The 17,062-nt window shown below is 41.1% G+C and overlaps 1 pseudogene; it reads left to right on the top strand.

Annotated features, from left to right (window-relative positions):
- Positions 1-13,534: 13,534 nt before the first annotated feature.
- On the top strand, positions 13,535-14,070 carry LOC122739260 (annotated as a pseudogene).
- Positions 14,071-17,062: the final 2,992 nt, after the last annotated feature.

The following is a 17,062-nucleotide window of genomic DNA, read 5'->3' as shown; positions in this document are numbered from 1 at the left end:
GCTCAACAAGTCAACATTCTGAGATGCCAGAAGAAAGAAACAAATACATGCTAAGGCAGACTGGGAGGCGCAGCATCCAAGATTAGGGACATGAGAGTCCAGCTGTCTTCTGTCCTGGTCAAACCACATTGGTTGGGACTACTGTGTTCAATCTTGAGTGCCACATTTTAGGAGAAATGTCATCAAGCTGTTTAGAACATCCAGAGGAAAGTCATCAATGTGATGAAAGTGCCCAAGATCAGTCTATATGACAATTTGTCGAAATAACTGGAGATGCTTAGCCTAGAGGAGAGAAAGGATGTAGTGGATTAGGAGAAGGGATGTGATATCCTGCTGACAGGTGTGCCTATTACTCAGGCAAATCCTGGAGAGGAGCTGTCCCTCCCTAGGCTCAATTGTCCTCTCCCGAAACATTTTTGTGCCCCCAGTTTATCTTGTATAAGTCTTATTTGTACATAGTTGTTTGAATTGTGTCTCCCTAATTAACTGTGAGCTTGAGAGGAGAGAATGTTTTTGGTTTTGTTTTCGTTTTTTGCTCATTTACTTTTTGTTGTATCTCTAGCACTTAGTGCAATGCCTAGCACATATTGCAGTTCTGAGTATGGTAGGAACAATACCTGTTTTATATAGGCTGAGTTGATTCTTTAAGGAGACCTGGAAGCCATTTGGCTTTTTTGCTGCCTGAGGCATAAAAGGCCCAGCCCACTGTGGGATTTAGCATCAGAAGTTAGACTGGAGTTCTTACTGCTCTGTGGAGAATACCTTCCTGAGTTGTGACCCATTGGTATGGTGACTATGGAGGTAGAGGGGAGTAGTGTTTTTATCTGAGTCAACAACCTTTTAAGATTGCATTCTTTTGGGGGTCAGCTAGGTGGCACAGTGGATAGAGCACCGGCCCTGGAGTCAGGAGGACCTGAGTTCAAATGCGACCTCAGACACTTAACAATTACTAGCTGTGTGACCTTGGGCAAGTCACTTAACCCCAATTGCCTCACCAAAAAAAAAAAAAAAAAGGTTGCATTCTTTTGTCATCAGTAAAGTTATTTAACTGCATTTTGTGGTTCATAGTTCCTTATTGCAGTATAACCTCTGAGCCTGAATCACAGGACTGGACTACATAGGATGGGGACTGGTATTAAAGGAAAGACAGTCATGTTCTGAACTCTTTGAGAAAGGAGGAAGGATTACCTGGGGTTGGTGAATGATTATGACAAGGATCAGAGTAGGGGAATATAGATGGTTGGAATGAAACTGCAAAGAGGAGAGGTTGATGAGGAATGACGGGAAAGGGATAATGGGTATATGCACTTTCTCCAGTCCAGGGGTAATATGAGAGAGAGTACAATCCAGTATTAGAGAGGGTGGCCAAAGAAAATGTTTTCTGGGTGAAGCCAGATCCCAGTTAGCTCAAAAAAGGTGAACAAATTTGGCAAGAAGGGGGAGTGTGACAATAATATAGGGAGATGGTGGTGGGGTGTTGGTGTTGGTGATAGTAATGATACTATTGGTACATGCTGGAATGGAAGGGTAGAGGAAGATATGGACCATGGAGTGGTTGGGCTGAAATGTATAGGATTGAGAGTATGAGGAGACAAATCAGGGGGAACTTGATTTTTACTTTAGCAGATTGGCAATTCTGAATCACAGAAAGAAGAGAAGAAACTAGAAAATTTCCCCTCATAGGATAGGGAAATAATCTATTAGCTAGGTCTATAGCCACCCCCAGGCTTTTGTGAAGGCTGAACACTGATCCAGTGTGGGAGATGCAGCATCTGTTTTTTCAATACCTGGCCATTCTAAACACAAGCAAGCTGGAGGTGTAGAAGACAGGAAGAAGGCATTCTTTCTGAGTATTTGGGTCAGTAAATAATTGATTTCAGGTCCCCCATGCTTGACTGAGTACACATGTTGCCAGTCCTGTAGTCCCAAGATATTAAGGAAGAAAGCACTCTTTCCTAGAAGATACTATTCAGAAGAGACATGCAGTTGGTCTTAAGCCTCTGGGACTATTGACACCCTGAGGCCTGGGACCTCTCGTTTGTTTGTTCATGATCCAAGATGCCTATTATCTTTTCCTAAAGGGACCAAGTAGAATCTTTTTTGTCCTATTCTGCTCTGCAAAATCAACAAAGATCCACACCAGTTCTGATTCTTTATTCTACTGACCCAGTCTCCAAAATAAATCTAATTTCTTTTCTGACCTGAAGCTCACAGGAAACTCCTTAGTTCCTGGCATTTGAATTACTTCAAATATATCCTTTGGGTCCTTTCCAATTGAACTACTTGCCTTTTACCTTGGTGGCAATTTCATCTCTCAGAAGGTAGAGGGATTGACTTAGTTTCTCTAGACTTAACTTTGACCTATAAGGAAGAACAACTTGAAGTGGAAAGGGCAGGAGGCTTGGGGAGGGAGTGTTACTATGAGTTTAGGCTTCATGATAGCCAAGGAAGAGAATGCCAGGGATAATCTGGCAGGCATCCTACACTTTAGGAAATCAGAGTTCAAAGAGTTCAGGGAAAGAATAGGCAAGACTCTATTGCCTAGGGCTCAAAAAGAGAAGATGGTTCAAGGGGGATGGAGGCTCTTAAACCTGACATTTTCATTGTATTTTGAAAATGATCCTAATGAGCAGGAAAAGGCGAGGTATCTAAAAACCAGTGTGGTTGCACAGTTAGTTTCTGATTAGCTCAGTTTTTAAAAGGGCAGAGACTGGAGGGCACTGTGATGCTACACACTAGGGCTCGGGGACAGAGAAGCCACTGCTATGTTTTCAGAAACCTCTTCCCTTTTTGAGGCATTTTTTTTCTTTTTCTTTTTTTCTTTTTACCATTCCAGGGAACAAAGGTTGTAGATACTTTATTGACTCCAAAGTCAGGAAGGCTGGTTCAGTTCCCACCTCAGGGATTTACTAGCTATTTCACCTTAGGTAAATAACTAACTTAAGGGAAATTTGGGAGAGTTCAGGCAACTTCCTGGCTTCTCTCTACCATCTTGATTCTGCCCCCTTCCCCCAAGTAACTAACTTAAAACCTCTTTGTTTCTCAGTTCCCTAATATGTAAAATGGGAATAAGAATGGTACCTGTCTCACTGGGTTACTGTGAGGATCAAATGAGATAATATAAGGAGAGTGCTATATAAACCTTAAAGAACTGTGAAACAACAAGGCACCCTAAGGGAGAGACAAGAGGTAGCATCCAGGCAAATCACACTACTAATGCCATCTGTACCACTGCCTCCCCTCAGATGCTGAGCCTAAGAAAAAGCGCCTCCCCCATCAATGGCTCTGCTTCCAGACCCTAAAGCCACCATCATGGAGATAAATCTATGATGAAGAAGAGCCCAGTGATCCCTATCAACAGCCATCTATAAAATGTAAACACTCAGCCTAGTTAAAGCACTAAGGCACTCTGAGGGACAGACAGGAAATGCCATGTAGCAGCCAATTCAAAACACTATCACCTCTTCAACAACCACCTTCCCTTAGACCCCAATGGAGACTGTCCAGGACCCTGAACCCAAGAACCCCAGACCCCTATATGTGTATATGCATGTGTATGTTTATGGGATGTTCAGGGAGGACTAGCACCTCCAGTAAGAGGGCTTGCCAGAGTCCTTTTCAGGCCTGCTCATCCACCTTTGGTGCCCACCTGATTCACTCAACTCTTACCTGTGGTTCCAAGAAACTGTAGCATGCACAGCTGCCACACCCCGGTAAAACCATTTGAGCAGACAGGCTAAAACCAAATGAGGGTAACCAAAAGGCTTCAAATCTGTCTACCCCAAGCATGTGAAGACTTCCTCCAGTAGAATGGGTGAAGGAGAACTATCTTTTTCCAATGGCCATGAGAGCAGTTGAAGCAGGCTCTGTGGAATACTGAGAGCTTGGTCAGACTTCAGACACCAAGGTCATCTGATGAATTCTGGACCATTGCCAGTAGTCTAGACTTTTGTCCTGACACTGGACTTCAATGACTGGAAGGGAGAGTGAGGCTGAAAACTTTGTGCAACTCTGCCTTACTTAAATCTAATTTACTCCCAAGTTAAGACATCACTCTGTGAAGTCATTGGTCCTCTTTGAGAACAAAGGACAAACAATATCCATATCTATATATCTATACCTGCATATTTGTCTATCTAGTCATACTGAAGAGAGCCAAAGAGGGAGCTATAAGACTAGGACTGGTTGAGAAGAATTTATATACATACACACACATGTTTATATATATATGTGTGTGTGTGTGTGTATACACATGTGTATATATGTATATACATACACACATATATGAGAGAGAAAACATCATTATTAACAAGTTGCCTCCCCATTAGAATGTAAACTTCTTTAGTGTAGGAATGATGGTTGTGCCTTTCTTTGTATCCTCAGTGGTTAATATGATGCCTAGCACCTAATTATTGCTTAATAAGTGCTTGATGATTAAATAAAATATGGTAGACAGAAGTGAATACAGTTTAAAATTTGAAAGAGATTTAGTGCAAAATCCTAAAAGTGGATGAAGCAGGATACACAATGACAGATAAAAAGGGGTTAAGTCTATAAAAGAGGCACAATTGGTCTTCTCAACCAATCGTAGTCCTATGTTTGAACTGCAGGGAAATAATTTTCTTAGCTCCCTCTTTGACACTCTTTAGTAAGACCCTATTTATTATGTTTGTTTAGCTTTAGATCTCCGGTTTGTTGACCATAGCTGGAGACTTGGCACCTTAGCCTTCCAGAATCTGCTCCCCAAGTCCTTATAGGAATCCAGGGCATCTCATAGTTTCTCTGCTCATATGTTGTCCTTCCCCCTTGCCTCCCAACCCCTTTTCCCCTGCCAACATGGATTCTTCCTCCTGGGCCTCAACTTCACGATTCCTACTTAGATTTAGTAGTTGTGAACCAGGGGAAGAAATACGTTTGTTCTTTTTGATAGAAAAGACTTCCCCCATCAGGACTCCCAAGCTGCCCCCCCCCTCTGCCTTGGGCTTTAAATCTTTGTACTTCTGGAGTTATATGACCCTTAGAAGTTATTTCTCATCAACTAGTTGTCCTCTCCATTTATGGTTCATCTATCTGAAGCAAATTCCTTTAGGTGGACCTAGTGACTGGCTTTGTCTTAGTGATAAAATCTCTTTATTCCATTCCTTAGATGGTCATTGGGCCCTATGGCTCTGAGCAATGAAATTAGACTTCTTTGATAAATCTTCCTGAGTGTGGTACCCTTCTCCTGCACCCATAACAGAGTTTGTTTCTCGTGTTGATTTTCTACACTCCCTGGTGGCCCACCCTCTTTGCCTTGACAGGGTAGATAGATACATCCTAGGACCAATAGATATTGAACTAGTAGAATTATAATCAGTGATTCTTCCTTGAAAGGAAGGATTTTAAAAGATGGTGATTAGATACATCACTTCCATTAACCCTCTTGGCCCAGAGCCATCACAAACCATGTCCCTGGTGGTGCTAACCAGACTCAGATCTCAGGGCACCTAAGTAGAATCACAGGCCCAGACATACAGACCACACTTAGGGAAACACAGACAGCACATTGGAACAAGACATACTGACACACAGAAGGGAAATACCCAGGAATGTCCAGCCTCTCCAATGAGGCCATGAAGATAAACTTTACCTGAGTCCTCTCTCTTTGCTCTTGATTGCTCTCTGGGCCTTCTGGTGTAGGCCAATTTCAATCTATCAACAATGATGGCATTACTTGTCCCTGTTTTTATTATAGGTCTGCACACAACTTTGATGTGGATGGAAACGCCAGGCCTGTCTCTTGGCACCCTTTGCTAGTCCTGTTCTCTTCTCACCCCTTCCTTTCTACTGCATTACCTTCCACACTGTGCTAAACCCCATAGTCTCCATGTTCTTCCCCAGGATGTCTTTCCGTAATTTGCCAAAATTTCTTTGAACAGGGATGGGGAGCCACTTAGCTGCCAATTCTTACATTCAGCAGGTTTCAATAAAATCAAGGCAGTTTTCAGAGGGGTAGATAACAAGTTGAGTACAAGTTGAGGACTGCTCTGGTCCTCCCATTAACTTGTTGGGCCACCTATGATAAATTACTCTCTGGGTTTCAATTTCCCTACTTGTAAAAGGGAGGGATTGGATCTGGGGTTTCTAATCTGGGGTCCATGAACCTTTTTTTTTTTTAATATTTTGATAGTTGTATTTCAATTTCAATACTTCAGTTCCTTTGTAATCCTGTATTTTATCTTATGCATTTACAAACATTAATCCATAAAGATAATCTTAGCTAACATTTTTATAGTGCTCACTATGTGCCGGGCACTGTACTAAGCATTTTATGATTATCTCACTTCATCCTTGCAATATCCCTGGGAAATAGGTGATATTATTAATCCCATTTTATAGATAAGGAAACTGAGACAAAGAGAGGCTAAATGACTTTCTAGTCACTTAGTAAATGTCTGAAGCCACACTTGAACTCAGCTCTTCCCAACTAGAAGCCAGAAGCTCTATCTGCTCTGCTACCTAACTGCCCTAAACAGACAAACAAAAAAGGATGAAAAACTCACAAATTAGACAATTTTTGAGGTTCCTTTCCATTCAAACCCTATATAATTCTCTATATATTGTAATGACATTAGCATGTTTCAGCTGCATTCATATCCATTGCCTCTTAAAAATCCTATGAGATGGGGCAGCTAGGTGGCACAGTGGATAAAGCACTGGCACTTGATTCCGGAAGACCTGAGTTCAAATCTGGCCTCAGACACTTGACACTTACTAGCTGTGTCACTGTGGGCAAGTCACTTAATGCTCATTGCCCCACCAAAAAATCACACCAAAAAATCCTATGAGATGGGGAGGACAGATATTATAATCCCCATTTTACAGAGGGGGAAGTTTAAATTCAGAATTTTTTATTTTCCTAAGACCATGTATTTGGTTTGTGGTTGAGTTTGAATTCAAATCCAGATCTCTTGACTCTTCAGAAAACTGCTCCACCTAAAGTCATAGGCATGGCTGTAGGGGGACAAAACCATGAGCAACATTGCTTTGTAGAAGATCTTAAGGCTATTGAACTTAGGGACACTGTTTTCCCCTTGACCTGTGGTACAGTGGAAAACATCCTCAATTTTGAGTAATTGGCTCTGGGTTTGAATCTAGGATTTGGCCTGTCCTATCTGTATGATCTTCAGCATGTGACTTCCCTTCACTGGGCCTCAGTTTCCTCCTCTGTAAAATGAAGGGGTTAGATCTTAAAACCTCTAAGATACACCGCAGCTCTGAATCCTATGATCAGGGTACTCCTGTGTGAAGTGTCATCTCTTTTCTGCTACTTCTCAAACTTCTATACCCCTTCCACCTCATCCACACCTTGCTCTAAACACAGTGCTATGACCTGGGGACAGAAAAGGATGCAATGAGCTATCCCCAAGAAAAAGAGGCAGGCAGGGGGAATGCAGGACATAGTGATGGACAGCACAGTTTAGTGCAGGGATGCCCAGAATCCTTGGTTTCTCTCTTTTTTAGACTGTGGCCCTTGCCTTTTGTTTAATCTTTTAATAGGAAAATAATCCACTCTTGCTCTCCTCCCCCTCCCAATTTGTCTGATTTGCAAATACAACAAATCAATAAACATTTATCAAGTGCCCATCCTAAAAGTGCCTGCTCTCAAGGAAGTTACAGTTTGGAGAGGACAGGAGGGGAGGAGAGGGGATGATGCTCCTTGTCTGGGGGGGATCAGAAGCAGTTTCATGGAGGAGGTAGCACTAGGGGCAGGCTGGGTATTCTGAAACATAGGAAATGAACGGGCAGAGATTGAGTAGAGGGAACATCATGAGCAGAGGTAGGAAAATGAGGCTAGTTTGGCCAGAGCACTGGGCACATGTAGGGGAAAGTTGCATGACAGGTTAGAGTCAGTATGTGGAGGGCTTAATGAGAGGTCAGAGTCTAGACCAGATCTTAATAAGGTCCCTTCTACTTCCAGTTCTGTGACCTAGGAGGGTTTTGAAAGAGTATAAGAGGGAGCTCTTGTTGCCAAAACGGACCCTGGAAGCTTCATTAAGGCAAGGAGCAACAGATCGACTTTCCCTAGAGGCAGATTTCAGCTCAAACATAAGGAAAAATTGCCTAGCAATTAGAACTGTCCGAAAGTGGGAAGGGTTGCTTCCATAGGTAATAAGTTCCCTGTCACTAGAAGTGTTCAAGAAGCAGCTTGATGACCACTTGTTGTGCCTGCTAACAGGATTTGTAATTTAGTTCTAATTAGACTAGGTAACCTGCGAGATCCTATCCAACAACACTGTGAGGCTAAAAACACAGAGATGAGAGGGTTATTATTATCATCCTGGTTGTTAGTGTTTTAGCTCTAATGATTAAACTCAAGTCCCACCTTTTCCAGGAGAGCAGAAAGAAGTATATTATCCTGGAGAGATGTGGCTTTGAGGTCTAGCTTTCATATTCCCTTGTTGTATAGTCATGAAGGAGTCATTTTTCCTGAGTTTCTTCATCTGTAAAATGGAGATAAGTAATGTTAACACTTTCTACTTCCCAGGAAAACAATTTCAGGAAACAACCTGCAAGTATGACTTGTATCATCATTAATCTGAAGGAACTGCTATCCTCATTCTACACATAATGGAATTGAGGTTTAGATAAGTTCAGGTATGTCTCAGAGAGATGGTGTGGCTAGAACAATTTAAGCTAGTTAAATGACTGGACCCATAGAGTAGTGATTAATGTCAAACTGGAGGGACATCTCTAGTCAAGTGCCCCAGGCATATGTCCTTGGTTCTGTTCTGTTAAAAATTTTTTTTTTATCAATGATTTGGGAGAGGGCATAGATGACATATTCATCAAATTTGCTGGTGATATTGACCTGAGAAGAATATCTAATACATTAGATGACAGAATTGGGATCTAAAAAGATCTCTACTGGGAAGCATGTTGGTCTGAATCTAATAAAATAAAGCTTAAATGGGGATATTTACAGTCTCTCAGACAGGTTAGAAAAATCAACTGCACAATTAAAACAACCCCAAGGTATCACCTCAGACTATAGAAATTGGCAAAGATGACAAAAGAGCTTCTGCTGGAGGGGCTGTGAAAAGATAGGAACATCAATGAACTGTTGAGGGAGCAGTGAAGTGGTCCAAGCATTCTGTATTTTAATTTGAGATTATGCAAAAAAGTAACTAAAATGTCCATACTCTTGGATGCAGCCATGCAGCCATTGGACATATACTCTGAGGAAGTCAAAGAAAAGAAAAACGTCCAATATATACAAAAATATTAATAGCAGCCCTATTTGTGTTAGCAAAGACCTGAAAACAAAGTAGGCATTCATACATTGATAAAAAAAAAACACAACAACAACAAAACCAACTTTGTTATATGAATGTAATGAAAGATCTCATTGCAATAAGAAATGATGGTTATGAGGAAATTCAGGGAAACATGGGAAGGTTTGTAAGAACTAATGAGAAATAAAAGAGCAGAGGCAAGAGAACAATACTCACAATGACCACCATTCAAAATGAAAAAAAAATCACTTAAAACAAGTTGAACACTGAGTATCCTTCCTTTTTATGGAAAACTACTAGGATAAAATGGTGTAAACATTGTTAGATACGGACACTGAATCCGATATTGTTGTTCTTTTTCACAAGAGAGAGTTCAAGAACATCCTCCATGGCCATCTTGGATTATAAAGAAAACTGCAGAACCCAAAATGACCGTGGTAGATAGGGAAACATAATTCTTATTGCTGATGATGGTGAAAAAGCATTAGCCTACCAATGACTCACTCCGGCTTTATTGGACAACTTTTACATAATATCAGTTTGCAAAAGACATACCCCTCTCAAATTATTGAATCAAAGCACAGTGCCATGCTTGCACAGGTATAAAAGGCAGATTCCTGGTATGGCCAGCTCATTCCCTTTAACTTTTGCTTGCAAAAAGTTGATGCTGGTCAAAATGCATGCAGTGTTAACTTTCCTGCCTGATTCACTAAAATGCAAAGCATATGATTCTGAAAAAAGAGTAGTAAAATGTTCTTTCTTTTATGTTATTTAAAGTATTGTCATTATGGTGCTACCAAGAGTTTTGGTTTGGTTAAAAATCAAAATGTCATGGGCTGCAGTCTTTCCATGATTCTTCCTTACCAGTTACATTAAAATGCTTATAACACTACTGCCAGTTTTGTTATTTGATAATGCTTGTTATGATATTTGTATATTTGTTTGCAATCCAATTTGGCTTAATAATATGCATGTAAAATGCATACCTGAAATAAATGTAAGTATTAATAAAAAAAAGAAAGAGGGTTCAAGAAGTATGAGAAGATGGCAGGGTTCAGAGCTAGAGGAGTCTAGTTCCTCCGCAAGCATGCCAATAAAGCTTTAAAAATGCACCAGAAGGAGTGACATCTCAAACTCATGAAACGATCACTCCAAAAATCATCCAAATAATGCCATAGGACAATGCCTAGAGCAGCAAAACCCACAGAAGGATGTGCTGAAATCATCTTCTAACCAAGAATGGCTTGGAAGGTCAGAAGGAGGGAGCTGCTGTGCTGAGACAGGAGTAGAACCCAACCCCACAGTCACCTTGACACAGATTCAGTCCCAGGAAGGAGAACCCCGGAGCCTCTGAATCAGCTGAAGCACCAATGTTGTCTGGAACTAAGCTTACAGTCTGGTGAGAGGGCTGAGACCTGGGCAGGAGGGAGACTACAGGGGTCTATGCTGGTGCTGAGGCAGAACTTGGGTTTTTCACTCCTGCTGGGAACCAGGTGGTAGGCTTGAGTAGCAGTGGCCCAGGTGGGGGAGGGGCACAGGCTCTTCAGAGCTAATAACCACAACACACAAAGCTGGTTGGTTAGCAAGTTGTTATGAGGTCATCTATAGACCAGGGAACAGGCCAGGAGAGTGAAGAACCCACTCATCCTTAAATCATACCACCTGGGACTTCTGAAACTTGGGATAGTGCAGCCTGGAAATAGTGCCTCACTTTAAGGAGCTAAAAGCCAAGTAAAAGAAAGGCAAGATGAGCAGACAGAAAAAGGTGAAGACCATAGAAAGTATCTTCAGTGACAAGGAAGATCTAGGTGCACCCTCAGAGGAAGATGTCAACATCAGGGCTCCTATATCTAAAGCTTCCAAGAAACATATGAATTGGTCTCAGGCCATAGAGGCACTCAAAAAGGACTTTGAAGATAAAGTTAGGTAAAGGAAAAAATGGAAAGAGAAATGAGGGTGATGCAGGAAAGACATGAGAAAAAAGTCAACAGCTTGAAAAGCCAAATGGAAAAGCTCTCTGATGAAAATAATTGCCTAAGAATTAGGATTGAACAAATGGAAGCCAGTGACTTTATGAGAAACCAAGACACAATAAAACAAATCCAAATGAATAATAAAATAGAGGGCAATATGAAATATCTTCTTGGAAAAACTGCTGACCTGGAAAATAGGTCCAGGAGAGATAATTTGAAAATTATTAGTCTACCTAAAAAATAAGATCAAGGAAAGAGCTTAGGCATCATCTTCCAAGAAATTGTCAGGGAAAATTGCCCCAATAATCTAGAAGCAGAAGCTAAAATAGAAATTGAAAGAATCCACCGATCATCTCCAGAAAGAGATCCCAAAAAGAAAACTCCTAAGGATATTATAGCCAAATTCCAGAGCTCTCAGGTCAAGGAGAAAATATTGCAAGCTGCCAAAAAGAAAGAATTCAAGTACTGTGGATCCCCAGTCAGGATAGCACAAGATCTAGCAGCTTCTACATTAAAGGACCGGAGTGCATGGAATATCATATTCCAGAGGGCAAAGGAATTGGAATTACAACCAAGAATCACCTATCCATCAAAACTGAACATAATCTTTCAGATGAAAAAATGGGACTTTAATGAAAAAGAGGATTTTCAGGTATCCATGATGAAAAGACCTGAAGTGAATGGCATATTTGACTTCTAAATACAAGATCCTAAAGAACCATAAAAAATTGGAGTTGGGGGACATAACCTGGGGTTGTGCAGTGGGTGACTGTCTTGTGTCTGAGGATGGGTTTTGGCTGGGATCCCCCTGGGTCCAGGGTGGATGCTTTGTCCACTGTGTCACCTAGCTGCCCCATGATGACATCTTAGGGTTAAATTGAGGGGTGAGGGGAATGCACTGGGGGAAGGGGAAGGGCAGAGGTGAAATCCTACATGAAAAAAAAAAACCAGGAAAAGGCTTATGGAAAGGGTAAGAGATGGGAGAGGAGCAGGGCAGTAAATGAATTTTATACTCATCAGAAAAGGCTCAAAGACCTTAAACTCATCAGAGCTGCCTCAAGGAGGGACTAACACACACACCCAACTTGGTGGAGTAATCTATTTAATCTGGGCAGTAAATGAGCCAAACACTCATCAGAATTGGCTCAAAGAGGTCAATTTCATTATAATTGGCTCAAGGAGGGAATAAAATACACACCCAATTGGGTGGAGTAATCTCTTTAACCTTGCAGGAAAACAGGAGGGTAAGGGAATAAAAAGAGAGGGGCAAAAGAATGGAGGGCAGAATGGGGCAGGGAACAGACAGAAGCAAATCCCTTTTGAAGAGGGATAGGTTGAAAGAAGATGGAGAATAGAATAAATATCATGGGGAAGGGAATAGGATGGAAAGGAAACAGTTAACAATAGTAATCATGAAAGAGAAAAAAGGTGGAAAATGTGTACAAAAATATTTTTAGCAATTTTTTGTGGTGGCTAAGAATTGAGAATCAAGGGAATGTCCATCAATTGAGGAATGACAGAAGAAGCTGTGTTATCTGATTGTGGTGGAATGGTCTTGTGCTATAGTAAATGAGAAACAGGATGATCCCCAAAATACCTGGAAAGACTCATGAACTGATGTATAGTGAAGTGAGTAGAGCTGGGAGAACATTGTGCATAGTGACAGTAGTATTGTTCAATGATCAGTTGTGAATGACTTAACTACTCTCAGCAATGCAATGATCCAAGACAACCCCAATGGACTAATGATGAAGTTTACTATCCACCCCCATAGAAAGAACTGATAAAAAGAGCACTTTTGGATTGTACATATATAACCTGGTTGCTGTCTTGTGGAGGGGGGAGGAAAGGGAGGGAGAAAAATTTGGACCTCTATGTCTTATGAAAATGAATGTTGAAAGCTACCCTTATATGTAACTGGAAATAATTAAATTAAATATTAAATAAATGTTTGTTGCAAAAAAATGCACCAGAAGGGGGCAGCTAGGTGGCTCAGTGGATGAAGCACTGGCCCTGGAGTCAAGAGGACCTGAGTTCAAATCTGGCCTCAGACACAAGACAGTCACCCACTGCACAACCCCAGGTTATGTCCCCCAACTCCAATTTTTTATGGTTCTTGACACTTACTAGCTGTGTGACCCTAGGCAAGTCACTTAACCCTCATTGCCCTGCCCCCCCAAAATAAATGCACCAGAAGGCTTTTTTAGCCCTTTCCTCGGCCCCACCCAAGTGCCCCTCTGGATGCATGGTACACACAACACTGAGTACCTTGGCTTCCTTCCTTCTGCTGCCATGATCACCTACCAAGATCTCATCAACCATGATGAGATATTCTCTAACATTTACAAGATCCAGGAGATTATGAATGGGCTATGCCTGTCTGTGGAGTGGAGGATGGTCTGTAGGACAGAGAGTAGTACTATTGATGATTCACTTATTGGTGGAAATGCCTTTGCTGAAGGTCCTAAGGGTGAAGGAACAGATGCCGCTGTAATCACTGGAGTAGAAATAGTAATGAACCATCATCTGCAAGAAACTAGTTTCATAAAAGAATCCTACAGAAAAGGACATCAAAGACTACATGAAATCAATGAAAGGAAGACCTGAAGAACACAAGACAGAATACAATCTTTTATGACAGGAGCTCCAGAATAAATCAAGCACATACTTGCTAATTAAAAAAAAAAAACCACACTATCAGCTCTTCATAGGTGAAAACATGAATCCAGATGGCATGATGATTCTGTTGGACTTCTCTGCCGATGGTGTGACCCCATTTGTGACTTTCTTTAAAGGATGCCTTAGAAATGGAGAAACATTAAATTCAGCTAATTACATTGGATCACCTTGTCATCACAACTGGCTGCTGCTTTTTGTCATCTACACAACACCAGGACTTGGACAAACTTGGCCTGTTGTCATCTTGAGTTTTATTCATTTATTTTTGACCTTGATTTATTTGGAGTCGAGACATTGTTTTTAAAAACATGTCATGTAAGTTGTCTAAAATAAAACACATTTAAACCTCCCTCCAATAACAACCACAAAAAATGTGCCAGAAGGAACAATGGTAAAGAAAACCAAGGATAATCAGTGATAAAATCCTCTTTCCAGTCTAAGACTGTACAAAAAGACAGCCAAAATCCCAAGGAAGTGTGGAGTGGAGGTAAGGTAGGGAGGATGAAAGAAATACAGGGCATCCCAGGCCCATAGTAGAAAATGGAGACATCTAGTACAGCAAAGGTGATTCAGAGGCCTCAACCCCAGACCAGCAACTAAGCAGCCCAGGAAAAAAGGCAGTCACAACTCAATCTAACATCTAGGCAAAATGGTCCTGAACCACAGCAAGAGACAAGGCCAGCTACTTCAGAAAACATGACCTAGTCTTAACCATGGAACTCAGGAGCAAACACGGGCTACCAGGAGTACAGGAGTAGTTTGTCTCAAGTACAAGCCTTCCATCCAGAAACTGAGGCTGGAGATAGGAGTAAACAGGAAACAACAACAACAAAACACAAAACCCAACAAAGAAATACATTGGACCAAGAGAAGCACAGGGGGCAAACCCAGAAGAAGGGAGTGAATCTATAACAAGTCCAAGTAGAGCCTCAGAGAAAATAACATCCTGGTCATGAGGACTGAAATAATCCTGAGAATAAATGAAACAATGATACAAAATGGAATATCTAGGGAGGAAGTCATGGCAAGGAGAATGAATGTCTTAGAATAGATGGTGGTTGTAAACCTTACTCAAAAATTTAACACCCTGAAAATCATCATGGGTTAAAGAGAAAACAATGATTGCATGAAGCCACAAGAAATATTAAAACACAAGAAAAGGTTCAATGTATGTGATGCTTATAAATTGACTAAGATGTTAAGACAAAAGACATCAATAAAATGTTTTGTTTTGTTTTGTTTTTGGTGAGGCAATTGGGGTCACACAGCTAGTAAGTGTCAAGTGTCTGAGACTGGATTTGAACTCAGGTCCTCCTGACTCCAGGGCCAATACTCTATCCACTGCGCCACCTTGCTGCTCCTAATAAAATGTATTTTTAAAAATGAACTATACATGCACAGGATAGGGAAGGAATGACGAGATAACAGTTCATGTGAAAAAGATATGGAGTTCTTAGTGGATTGCAAGCTCAATATGTAAATGACAATGTGATATGGTAGTCAAAAAAATTGACTAGGTCTTAGGCTACATTAATAGGGGTACAGCGGTCATGAAGGAGGGAAGTGATAACTCCACTATACTACACTTCGGTCAGGATACATGTTTAATATTATGTTCAGTTCTGGGCACTCTATTTTAGAAGAGACAAAGTGGGACATGTCTAAAGGAAGGTGATAAGAAAGGGTGACATAGAGGGACTGATTAAGAGAATTAGAGATGCTTAGTTCAGAGAAGACCAGGAAGAGGCAGTTACAGCTGACTTCAAGTTGGCATATTTGTTTATTGATTGATTTGTCCTTTCTCTGCTCCAGAAGACAGAATTAAGAGCAATTGGTAACAGTTGCAATGGGACAAATTGAGTTTTGGTGCAAGTGAAACTTCCTAAAAATTAGAGCTATTCAAAAGTAGAATGAGGGTTGCCTTGGGAAGCCCTGAGTACTCTATCACTCAAGATCTTCAAGGAGAGGCTGGATGTGGATGTGTGTGTGTGTGAGTATGTGTGCATGTGTGTGCATGCACCCATGAGCTTGTGCTCGACTATGTGTGTATGTAAGTGTTGAAGGAGGGCAGAAATTGTAGAGAGTGGGGCATCTAGGTAGCACAGTGTATAGAGCACCAGTCCTGGAGTCAGGAGGACCTGAATTTAAATATTTAAATCTGAACTCAGACACTTGCTAGGCTGCAAGAGGCAAGTCATTTAACCCTGATTGCATAAATGAATGAATGAATGAATGAATAAATAAATAAAAAGGAGGGAAGGAAAAGAAAGAAAAGAAGAAAAAAAAAGAAATTGTAGAGAGGGTTCTTGTTTAAATATAGATTGAAACTTATGACCTCTGAAATCTCTTCCTGATCTGAGATTCTGGCTTGCCAGGGTCACAGCAGAAGGAAATGGCCAAAATGGGATATAAACATCATCTGACTATAAGACTTGGGCTCATTCCATGTCAGGGGCCATTTGAGTAGGGATTCTGTGGAGGAAGCTACATAAATGTGCATGAATGAATACACAAATGCTAAAAGAAGTGCTTGAGGGGAAGGATCAGTCAGGAACTGGGTTAGTTTAGGAAACAGATTGTTGTTTGTCCTTCATTCTGGAAGAGGACCAGTGACATCAGGAGGGTATTGTTTTGACTTGCAAGTGAACTGGATTTAAGTGAAGCAAGGCTGTGCAAGGTCAGCAGCTTCACTCTCTCTTCCAGGGTCATTTGGAGTCTAATGACAAGACAGAAGCCCCAGATGCAGTAGGAGATCTTGGCCTTTTAAGCTAAGGTCTTTCTTAGGTCTCAGTTTGTCTGAGGCAAGACCTGTTCATTGATTAAAGGCTAGGTTAGAATTGAGGCAAAAGATGGTCTAATTCAGAGTTTCTTAGGCTTTTTCCACTTGTGATCCCTTTTTGCCTGAAAAATGTTTATGTGACCCTGGGTATATAAAGGTATATAAAATAGGTATATGAATCAAACATTTACTGACAGATTTTTCTGGACCCCCACATTCAGTTGTGTGACTCCATATGGGGCTGAAGCTTTGGTCTAGTTTGCCTTCTCAAAAGAATCATTCTGGGAGGGGAAGAGCCTCAGGGTTTCTGGACAGAATAGAACATGTGAGGCTTGGGCTGGGACCTATTATTGTCC

This window comes from Dromiciops gliroides, chromosome 2 (genome assembly GCF_019393635.1).
Source record: "Dromiciops gliroides isolate mDroGli1 chromosome 2, mDroGli1.pri, whole genome shotgun sequence".
Taxonomy (NCBI): Eukaryota; Metazoa; Chordata; class Mammalia; order Microbiotheria; family Microbiotheriidae; genus Dromiciops; species Dromiciops gliroides.
Note: the sequence above shows the minus strand (reverse complement) of the source record. Positions and strands in the feature narration are given on the sequence as shown.